The following is an 11,831-nucleotide window of genomic DNA, read 5'->3' on the forward strand; positions in this document are numbered from 1 at the left end:
TGAATAATGAATCTATCCATTCATATTGATATGTCTTTGACCTTCATACTCTGTTGCAGTTACTTTTGCTGCATAACAAATTGACCTAAATTTAGCATCTTGAAACAACGATTTGATTATGTGCACAGGTTTTGTGGGTCAGGAATCAGACTGGGCACAGCAGGGATGGTGGACCTCTCCTCCTTGAGGTTTCAGGTCTCATCCCTTGGGTTGGGCTGCCTCAGAGCCTGGGACTACCAACAGGAGTAACTATACTTGTCTTCTTTATGTGGCTTGGCTTCCTTACAGCTAATGTTCTTAGGGTAGTCAGGCTTTTACATGGCAGCTCAGATCTCCAAGCTGGAGTGTTCTAGTGTGTAAGGCTGATGCAACATTACTTTTTATGACCCAGCCTCACTATTGTGTCCACTGTAGTCTCCTGGTTGAAGGAGTCATAAGCCTCCCCAGATTCAAGAAGTGTGCCCAGTGCTCTCTTCAGCAGCACATATACTAAAATCAGAACAATACAGAGAAGATTACCATGGCTCTGGCACAAGGATGACAAATTTGTGAAGCATTCCACATTTTTTTTGCAACTAGAGATTATCATACTAAGTGAAATAAGTCAGAAAGAGAAAAACAGCATATGATATCACTTATATGTACAATCTAAAATATGGCACATATGAACCTATCTACGAAACAGAAATAGACTCACAGACATAGAGAACAGACTTGTGGTTGTCAAGGGGAAGGTGGGGGGGGAGACGGACTGGGAATTTGGGGTTAGTAGATGCAAACTATTACATTTAGAATGGATGGACAACAAGGTCCTACTGTGTAGCACAGGGAACTATATCTAATCTCCTGGGATAATGGAAGAGAATATAAAAAAGAATGTATATATGTGTATAACTGAGTCATTTTGCTGTACAGCAGAAATTAACACATTATAAATCAACTATACTTCAATTAAAAAAAAAAAGAAGTGTGTCTATAGGACCCTGCCCACTACCACCTCTCCCATGGAAGGAGTGTCAAAAGTCTTGGGGCCATGTTCTAAAACTGCCACTTACTCTATACCCAGCTCTCATATTAACATTTAACTACAATTTTCCTTTAAATATTTTCTCAAAGTAAATACCACATATTAACAAAACTCCCTACATGGGATCCAAGACCACTGAAACTGCCATGTAATGATTTTTCTTTCTCAGAGGAAGCAGATGGAATTATCAGACTGTGCCTACTGTTTTGTTTTTGTTGTTTTTTTAAGAACTTTTATTGAGATACAGTTAGACAATAAACTGCATACATTTAGAGTGTACAATTTGGTATTTTTCTTATTAGTAATGTATATATGGCAATCCCAATCTCCCAATTCATTGTGCCTACTGTCTTTAAACAAGGCTGGCAATATCTGTATGTCCCTCCCAAGAGATGGGCTGCATTTCTGCAAATGAGGGAGGAGAACATGTAATCATCCCTTGTTGAAGAAGTCAACCCTTTTATTTAGAAATCATGCCTGCTTGCTTTTACTCTTTGTTCTTTGGATATACAGTATATGTCTCTGCAAACTGACTGACTGAGGGGAAGGTTGTGTCAGTAATTCAGTAAAAGTAGTTAAAACATCCTCCAGGGCCTGGATTAGGGTGAAGTAAGTGAGACTTGCTTCAGGGGCAAAATTTGAGGGGGTGCCAAAAAACTCATTAATCAAGATATTTTAATGCAGTATTTTAAAAAATCAAAATTAATGCCAAGCAATTCATAATAAAATATCAAATTTTAAATAAAGTCATATCAGTTTCCTAGGGCTGCTGTAACAAAGTACCATAAGTTGGATGGCTTAACAGAAATAATGTCTCCCAGGTCTGGAAGCTAGATGTTCTCAGGGAGAAAACTCATGCCTCTCCCTTAGCTTCTGGTGATTGCTGAAATCCTTGGTGTTCCTTGTCTTGCAGCTGCACCGCTCCAATCTGTGCCTCTACCTCCCTATGACTGCCTTCCCTGTGTGTCTTTGTGTCTTTCCTCTTCTTATAAGGACACCAGTCACTGGATTTACGGCCTCCTCTAATCCAGTATGATCACATCTCATATTAATCTAATTATATTTGCAAAGACTATTTCCAACTAAGGTCACATTCTCAGGCTCTGGTGGGCATAAATTTTGGGGAGACACTATTCAACACAGTAGACAGGATCAGTATTATTGATGTTCCCTTTTGCATCAGGATCCAATATGGTTCAGCAAGGCCTCCTCCGTTTTAGTAGCGAGCACAGGCTGGCTACTGCCCAGTGAGCTGCTGTTACATCAGCTTTGGGGCCCAAGACTTAGAAGACCACTGTGCGTGTTCTTCCTGGGAACTTTCACCCACTCACCTGCCTCAGCTTCCTCATACCTGTATGATGACTATGATATCTATTTCTCCAGCGTTACTACTTTCCTGAATTCTGGTTTCCAATGTGTTCTGATTACTTGTTCTATGTATATAACTGTACTACACCCCCTACCCCCCACCAATGCTTTTACAGTCATTTCTTTATCCCAAATGTTCTGAAATTGTACAGTGATGTAATTCAGATTTTTTTTTTAATTCAGTAAGCTGGGTATTAAGTAAATGTTTTCAATCTGGAAACTCGTTTCTTCGAATTTGAGGGAATTTTTTTTTATTATTATTCAATACTTTTCTCCCTTTGCTTCATTCTTATTTCTTTCTAGAACTTCTATTAGTCTAATGTTGGGGAGCTGGGATTTATCGCCTAATGTTCCTATCATTTTTCCCTTATTTTTTTCCTTCTTTGCTTTTTGTTTATTTTATGAGACGTTTCCTTAAAATTCTTTTCTAACCATTCTTTTGAAATAGTTTTCATTCTTGGTAGTATACTCTTAATTTTCAAAAGCCCTTTTTCTCTGATTGCTTTTCTTTAAAAAAAAAAAAATTTAAAACAGCATCTTATTACTGTGTCATGGGTCCAACAGTCTTTCTTCTTTCTCAGAGGATACTAGTTTCCTTAAAATTTTCTTTTGTTGTCTGTATTGTCTCTTTCATCAAATTCATTTTTTCCTTTTTGCCTTGCTCTGTGTCTCTTATGTTGGAGATTTTCCTAAAATGTTTGGTAATCCTTGGCTGGCTGTATGTCTGTAAGAGTGAGGATGGAAAAAGCTGATTTTGATGGGAAGGGGGAAGCCTGATATGTGGAGGATTAACAAGGCGGGAGTGAACCAGCCCGTCTATAGAGGGCTTGCCCAGTATTACAGCACAGAGGATCTATCACTCTCTAGTTTTGGAGCGGCAAGTCAGCCTGGTCTGACATCCTTCTGGGAAATGAGTGGGCAAAGGGGCTGGGAGGTCTTGCAGACCAGTATGTAGATTTCCTGCTAAATTATTCTGTTTTCAGTTCATTCCCAGCCCCTGCCTTTCCACTGGGAAGGGGTAGCGGCACTTTTGGTCTCTGAGTCCCCTGAGTCCTGGGATGGGATAGGTTTGCTAATCACTGCTCCCCCCTCTGCTGGTGCTTGGTTTCAGCTTTTTCTTAGGTTGGTCACATTCAGCTATCAGGTTGCCAGCTTCCTAAAAATGTGATTTGGTCTACTGTTTTTATCTTTCTTATTCTTTATTTCCTCGTGGATTTATAACTTTTACTTTCCTTTTCTGTTATGTGAGGGGGGTTGAGAGAGAAGATAAAAAGCATATGTTCAATTCTCTAACTTTTTAGGTAATTAATAATTCATTATTAAACTTTGTAGATGATCACTTCATGGTTTTCCCTTAGAAGAAGATTTTCTTCAGTCACAAATATATTTAAATATGCCAGTACTTTGTCATGGGATTAAATGTTCCACCAGTTAAAGGAATTCACGTATTAGGGCCATCTAGTGGACAACTTGAATTTAGCACTGTAGGCTTTAAATGTACCTAGCAAGGCATCTTCTGAAACCTACGAAAAGAGCTAGAACGCATCACTTACTACCATCACTTACCTTGGTGTCTGTATGCAAAACCTCCCCAAATAGAAGTGTTTGCTCTATTATATGGAAAGAACATACATTTATTTCGTAGTTTATTTTAGTACTTTTTAATTTCATCTTTATGACCACCTTAAAGTCTTATTGTTGAAATTTAAAATGTTTCTCTACTAATATCCTTGTGGGAGATGAAAAAAATAACTGACCTGACTGTACTCCTTTCTTTATAACAGTCTTTCTATTCAATGAGGATTAGATTCTATTTATTTCTCCTATGGGATATTTCACTAGTCTATGGCTGGCCTTTCCTAGGAATTAATTGAAAAGGAAATGGCAGAAAGGATTAAGCTGCTGGACCTGGTAAAACATTAGAGGCTAGGCTTGGAGGTACCTGTGGCCAGCTGAGGCAAGCTGCCAGTGAATTATGCTGCCCTGTGGTTATTAGGACTTTATGTTACACGGGTGAATTGAAAAGACATAAGTTATACAGTGTCTCAATCTTATCCTCAATAATTTATTTAAAAAAAAACATTCTGGAGATTTCAAGCAGAAATTTAAAATTCTCTCTTTTCATAACTCCAAAAAGATTTTATGATTTTACGTCCATAGCTGCAGGACCTGCTGTATATATTCCCAAGCTTCCGTTCAGCCAAATCACGAGAGTTCCCACAGTGTCAAAATATATGAATTGCCAGTGCTTGAGCCAAGTGTAAACCAATTAGGATTTTAAATAGATCAAGTGTGAGCTGAAACTTGCTACATAATTTAAATGCCATCTAGTGGCCAAGTGTCATTTTTAAGTCCTCAATCAAAACAGGTTTGGTGCTTTCCAGTATTTTTCCTAGAGTGATTTACCAGATAGTTTTGAATTAGGGATATTATAGCTGCTTCTGCTCTTGGAATGAAATGGAATTGGAATACTTCCTGATCATAAAAAATGTTTAACAGCTTGAAATGTGCCTAAATCCTAGCTCTTATTCCAGGTGCATCTGCTTATATGGCTGCAAAACATAAGCAGCCTTATAAGCAGGTTTGGCTACTAGGTCATTAAATAGCACCAGTAGTTATCATTTACTACTCTGTAATTGAAAAGTAAAAAAGTATTATATATAATGTGAGGTAACTAGCACAGGAACAAAATCCTAAATATTGATGGCCAGAGGACTTAAAGGATCAACCATCTTCAGTCTCAGAAAATTGAAGAGCTACAAGAGAGACATATCATTTGTCCATAAATGCGTGCCATGGGCAAGCAAATTTGTATGATAAAATAATGGTGGTGGTAGTAACAGCAGTTAACATATATTGAATGCTTAACTGCCAGACACTATTCCGAATGCTCTGCTTGTATTAATTCACAACAACCTAATGAAGTAGGTACTTTTGTTATACCCATTTTAAAGACAAAATTGAGGCACAGAGTGCCCACCAGTGAAAGGCTGAGTAGGGATCAGAATATTTGGAGTGTCCTTTGGTCTCTCAGCTGGTTTGGATTTTGGTTAATCTCCAGGATTTTGGAGAATCATGAAAGTCCCTTTAATAGAACCAGAGCATGGTCAGCCTTGATCATCCTTGGAGATGTTGGCTCAGGGATCTGATGAGCAAACGGGGTTCGCTCTGGGTCCCTGACCTACTTGCTAGATCCCTGACCTACCTTGGTTAGACCCACCTGCTCTTTTGGCTCTGTGGGGGTAAACTGCCCCTGGAGAATTGAGAACAGATTTGACTTTTGTATAATTGTGGTCTGAGGTTATTTATAGCCTCCTCTCCAGTTTTTCACTCCAGATAGTAGAGAGTTGATTGATCTGAGTGTCACCAAACTAGCTGTCTGTGGTTATGCAATAAATAGGACATCATTAAGCATTTTTCTTCTTCTTGGTCACAAATCTGGTTCTATTCTTTCCCTTCTGGCATGTGACCAGTTAAAACCTTAAAGATAATAAATAAGTTAATACTTCACACAGGGCTTTGTTGATTTCAGTGAGCCACACAAAGTATTTTTGAGGTCGATAACAATGGTTCTATTATTCTCAGTGTACAGATAAGGAAACGGGGACTCATAGAGATTATATGGCTTGCCAAATAAACATGACTGCTAGCATAGAATTAAGACTAGAACACCTAGGCATTTATTCACACACACACACACAATTTTTCCAGGCACGTAGATGAATATGTGTACATGCGTAAATGACGATGCCAACTGCAAGTTAAGTAAGGTAGCCTCATGTAAAAGTGAAACCATGCTAATTGCAATTTTATCTGCTATCTCCTACTTTCTCAGTTAGAGAGCTCTGAAAGAAAGTCAGACAATCAAATCAGCACTGTAGGTTAGATAATTTAGATGTTTTATACTCTCTCTCAAAGGCAGAATGTAAGGAATCTTTCAAGGCTTACTTTAGTCCTCTAATTTTATTTTTTAACTAAAAAAAATAGGATTATACTTCTTTAAAAATATTTTACTTGTAAAATGATATATCTCTATAGCAGTTTTACAAGCTTATCATGCCTAATACAACTTATCCAGTAGGAGGCAGCATTCTACTATTAAATTGATGCTTCTGCAAAGATTCTAACAAGTTTTTGATTTTTCCCCCTTTTCTTTAAAGTTGTAGACTACCTAATCACACATCCAAAAATCTTTTAGGGCAAGGATTATTGGATATCACCAGAGCTTTGCATATTAAACAGTTATAAAATCCAAATCCTGCTCAGATTAAACACATCTAAAATTACAATAGCAAATTCACTGGTAGGAACTGTTTTTCAGTAAAGATACTAATCAAAATATAGAGTTGAACAGAAGATGGAGTAGAAGAAAGGGAAAATGAATGATTCTATTTTTACAGAAACTTGTAGAAAATAGATATTTGATCAATAAGAGATCAACTTTAGAAGAAAAAACTTCAATTCATTCAGAAACAGGAAAACGAATTCGTTTTAATCATTACTTAATTTCATAAATGTAACTTGCTTTTTCTTTGTTTTCATAGAATCACAGGATCTTTAGAAGGGACCTTGAAATTTCATGTGACATATTTCAGTGATTGCTGGTCAGAACTATTTCATCCATCTGGGGAAGTGAGTCTGTTTTCAAATAACTAGCAAGAAAGGGATTCCAACATGATAGGGGAAGTTCAATTGCAAGAATGACAGGATGGCAATGGGGACTTTTTCTATTGCCCGTGTTTGATAAAAAGGGACCAGAGCTAAAAACAGTAATCGGGGTCTGCCACTTTCTCCAAAGTCTTCCTCCAAAGAGGCTGAAGAACTGGGCATCAGTCCCCACCTATACTCCCTGCCTCTTAATACCCAATCTCTTGTCTTTAAAAGAAGCCTGGGGAGGAGGGGAGGAAGTGATTCTTCCCCTTCCTATTGGGGAGGGGTTTCTCCTAACTCCCATTGCCAAATGAAGGAAGAGGCTCCAAGACAATGGCTTTTAGGGTCTACTCCTGGTGACCTCTGCTTGGATAGCAGAGTTGCTGGGCTACCCATTCCTTTCAGAGCAGAGAAGACGGAAGTCAGGGAGAGCTGGCTGGCCATGTGGAAGAGGTGACAATGGAACAGTGATCTTGCCCACCGTTATATGGCATGGCCAGGGTATGAGAAATTTCTTAGAACAAGGGAACATACAGAAGGCAAATATTCTTGAGCGACCTTGCTGTACAACCCCCCGCCCCCACCCTACGACTATGCACCATGACGGGTTATATTACTGCGATAGGTGAGGGTGTGGGTGGGAGAGGTCCAGCTAGAGCTGAATCATCCAATGGGAAGATCCCTCTGGATAATTTTCACTGTGCTCCTGGAGAGGTGGACTTTGGATGCTGGTATGCACACTCAGAGCTCACTGGAGAAGCAGAGCAGCCAAAAGAGAGAGGGTTACAGATGCCCTTTTCCTTCCACTTTTTCCTGATTCTAACACTTGAGACAGAGGAGCCAGGCCTGGGAGAGGGAGGAGGGGGTGTTTCACAGCCAGGACTCTCTCCAATCCCATCTCATTCCACGCAGTCAAAATTCCAATTCATGCCTTCTCTGGAGTGGTGGGCTAAGGAGGAGATGGAATTTACATAGAGTTTGAAATTGAAATTTTATACATTTTTGAATAACTGAAAGTGAATAGAAAGTGATGCAACCTGTCAAGGATGTCATGGAATGATAGGAAAGAGAAATGTGGAGTATGGATGAAGGCAGGTACAATTCTGATCACTAGTTCTAGTGGGTCTAGTCTCCCTAGATACAGACTGGGAAAACTTCAAGACATCTAAAAGAATCACAATATCCAACACGAAACCACTCAAGCAGCAAAGTAGAAATGGCTGAAGGTAGCATTTAAGCATAGACAGGTTCAAATGCAGAGTCCCAAGAACCCCTTGGCCTCTGTGTGATGTGGGAGGTTCCAGAAGTTCTTACTTGTCCTGATGAAGGGATTGAAACCAGAAGCCTGCTTGGGCTGTGGTAGCAACAGGTGGGACCCCAGTGCAGGCTTCTCTCAGGCACTGCTGGAAGATGAGGTAGACTCAGAGGATCGACTGAGCCAGCCTGATAAAGTGGGGCCAGTTAAGAGGAGAAGATCCTTGAGACCCCCAGCTTTGCCAAAAGAACTGACCACAAATGTCTCCAGCAGGGTATGACCAGGTGGTACAGGAGACATCTCTGAGGAGGCCAGTCCTGGGATCAACCACCCCCTTCAGCTACCCCCAAGGATACGCAATCTCTGCCCTAGCTGTAAGTCCCTAACAAGAGAAGAGAAAAACATCTTAGAGGGAGTTTGAACTTCAGCTGACTGCATATTTATCTGAGACTGTTTAAACCAAAGTAAGTGATTAATTCTTAGCTGGCAAGTCTGTATCTCCCCTTACCCCATGCCACCCCACCACCTCAAAAAGTGTGAATGGGGATATATTAGACTTTTGGGGCTGCCATAACAAAACACCACAGACTGGGTGGCTCAAACAACACAAGTTTATTCTCTCACAGTTCTGGAGGCTGGAAGTCCAAGATCAAGGTGCCAGCAGCTTTGGTTCCTGGTGAGAATCCTCTTCCTGGATTGCAGATGGCCACCTTCTCACTATGTCCTCACATGTCAGAAAAAGCAGGCTCTCGTCTCTCTCCCTCGTCTTACAAGGGCACTAATCCCACCACGAGAGAGCCCCCCTCTCATGACCTTTTCTAACCATCTAAGCCATCTCCCAAAGGCTCCATCTCCAAACACCATCACATTGGGAGTTAGGGCTTCAACATCTGAATTTGGGGGAGGGACACAATTCAGTCCATAGCAGTGGGCTTGTGAGGAAGGTTATGTCATTTATAGAAAAAGCATGATACTGCCATCTTTTGATGTGCCTAAATTATAGCATGTCATTAAAACACAAATTCTTTGTAAACCTCATGAGGGCAGAGTCTTGATTTAGCTCAGTGCTATATTCCACAATGCCTGCCAGAGAGTAGTAGTCAACATTCATTAAAGAAGTAAACAAATAACAGTTTTTTTGCATTTAGCTGTTGAAGAAATTCAATAAAGCTAGAGATTTCTGATTAAAAATGAAGAAAGAAAAACAAATTCTACCACAAGTACTTTCAGTTTCCCACCTCCCCACTGAGGGAACGGTATGTGTGTGTGGTGGGGGGAGGGTAAAGAAAGAGATGGAGGGGTGGAGGGAAGGGGGGAGGAGGAAGTATAAAGAGGCTGGGAAGGAGAAAAAGAGAAAATTAGAGGGAGACCAAGAGGGAGGGAGGGAGTGATCTGAGGAAGGGGTGGAGAGAGTGGGAAGAAGGAAGGAGAGACTGAGGGGGACAGGGACTCAGAGATGATGGGAGTAGCGGAGTTTGCCAGGAGGACTGGAATTTGGCAGGGGTTGGGGGGGGAGAAGAGGAATTAGAAAGGGTTCTCAGGTGTGACACCTTCCTGATCTCAAGACTTTCAAGAAACACATTCCTCTTCCCCTCTTTTCCAGTTGCTTTCCTGTTTCCATCCTGACACTTGGGCGTGTTGGAGGGTTCAGCGTCACACAGTCTTCATAGAGTGGTGACCCAGGCTAAAGTTTAACACACCCCATTATGATGAAGTCTGTCTTATGTCTAATTCCTTGTGTTGACATTCACGACATTCCCTCCTGTTTTGTCCTATTGGAGAGCAGCATGTCCCTGACTTGTTTAACAGCCATTTTAAACTGAAGTCTCATTGGAAATCAGCCTCCCAATTTTTCTTTCCTCATTGGAATACCTCAATTTCTTTATTCTTTCCTCCTAGGTTGCTGTAGGCTTTCCTTCTGAGTCCTTTAATCATCTTCAGCCTTCTCTGGATTTGCCGTGGGCTTCTTCAGCTAATTAGCCTGGAGTAGGATTAGCAAACACCACAAACAGTGCTTGGTTTGTGTATTTCTGAGTCATGCTTTATCTCTTTCAATGACTTTACATTTATTTATTCGACTATTTGCTTAATTAAATAAAGCCAAATTTTAGTTATAGTGGTCCCAGTGATTTCAACTATCTGCTGACTTATTCTAACTTCTTCAGACTTAGATCTCATTTCCTTTTGCAAAAACATTGGCTGGAGGACACTGGTGTTATATGATTTTCTTTTTCTTCTGGTAGTCTATTTTCAATGTAAAACTCAGTGAATATTTAGAAGTATGATTTATGGTTTAGAGTACATGTTTACTTAAAATGAGAGAATTTTAAGTCTATCATAAATGTCTATTTTGGTTGATTACTTGCCTAATGAGGCATAGTACTTAAAAAAATGCTGAACATTCCATTCAATCATGTGGGACAAGCTGGGAATTCTGAAGGATTAAATTTCAGCCCAAGAAAATGAGAAAATTCCATACAATTAAGAGGAGACAGGAAGAAGGAAATGGTAAGATTGTAATTTTCTGGGAAAAAAAATTAAAGAATTTTTTTCTGTGTAGAAAAGTAGTGGAGGCACTTTCCTGGTGGCACAGTGGTTAAGAATCCGCCTGCCAGTGCAGGGGACATGGGTTCGATCCCTAGTCTGGGAAGATCCCACATGCCTTGGAGCCACATGCTAAGCCCGTGTGCCACAACTACTGAGCCTATGTGCCACAACTGCTGAGCCCATGTGCTGTAACTACTGAAGCCTGTGTACCTAGAGCCCATGCTCCACCACAAAAGAAGACACCACAATGAGAAGCCTGCACACTGCAACGAAGAGTAGCCCCCACTGGCTGCAACTAGACCCAACATCTCCCACGTGCAGAAACGAAGACCCAATGCAGCCAAAAAAAAAAAAAAAATACATAAATAAAATAAAGTTCTCTTTAAAAAAAAAAGTAGGGGAAAGGGTTACAGAATTGTAAAATATATTGCCTTTATGTCTCAGGGTAGATTTTGTGGTCCACTTTAAAGCTTGAAAATAGTGTTTGCAATAGCTGATTGGATCAGTTATACTGAGAGCATCCTTCACCATCAAAGACTATCTGGAGATAAGTCCTGTGATGTTCGAGAATATTATCAAATACTTCAGTACATATGATCCCAGGCATGAAGTAATAGATGTGGTTTTAAAGACTTTCTGCAGGCTATGTTGAAATTTTTTGGATAAGGTCAAAGGCATTTTGAAATGTCAAGTATTTTATTTTGTTTTTGACCAAAAGAATAGAAAAATAAAGCTATGCTTAAGAAAGTGTTATAGGTGCAAAGTACAGTGAAAATTTGAGCTGATTTTCTAGGTAATTCGAATAAGAAAGTCTGAAATACTCAAAGGCAAAAGTGAGTTCGGATTGAATCCTTTATTGAATTGACTTTGTCCCCTTTATGGAGAATCAGCCTCAAAACTGGGAAGTGATAAGATTAGGAATGTTTCTGTTTGTTTTTTGTTTGCATCATTTTGGAGGTAGATTATTTGAGCCTTAGTTGAAGG

The 11,831-nt window shown here is 39.9% G+C and overlaps 1 non-coding gene across 1 annotated transcript; it reads left to right on the plus strand.

The window, feature by feature from the left end:
* Positions 1-465: 465 nt before the first annotated feature.
* On the plus strand, positions 466-568 carry LOC130856179 (U6 spliceosomal RNA). The gene has a single exon (XR_009054476.1). It is a non-coding gene; the product is annotated as a U6 spliceosomal RNA (small nuclear RNA).
* Positions 569-11,831: the final 11,263 nt, after the last annotated feature.

The sequence above is a fragment of the Hippopotamus amphibius genome, chromosome 6 (assembly GCF_030028045.1).
Source record: "Hippopotamus amphibius kiboko isolate mHipAmp2 chromosome 6, mHipAmp2.hap2, whole genome shotgun sequence".
Classification (NCBI taxonomy): Eukaryota; Metazoa; Chordata; class Mammalia; order Artiodactyla; family Hippopotamidae; genus Hippopotamus; species Hippopotamus amphibius.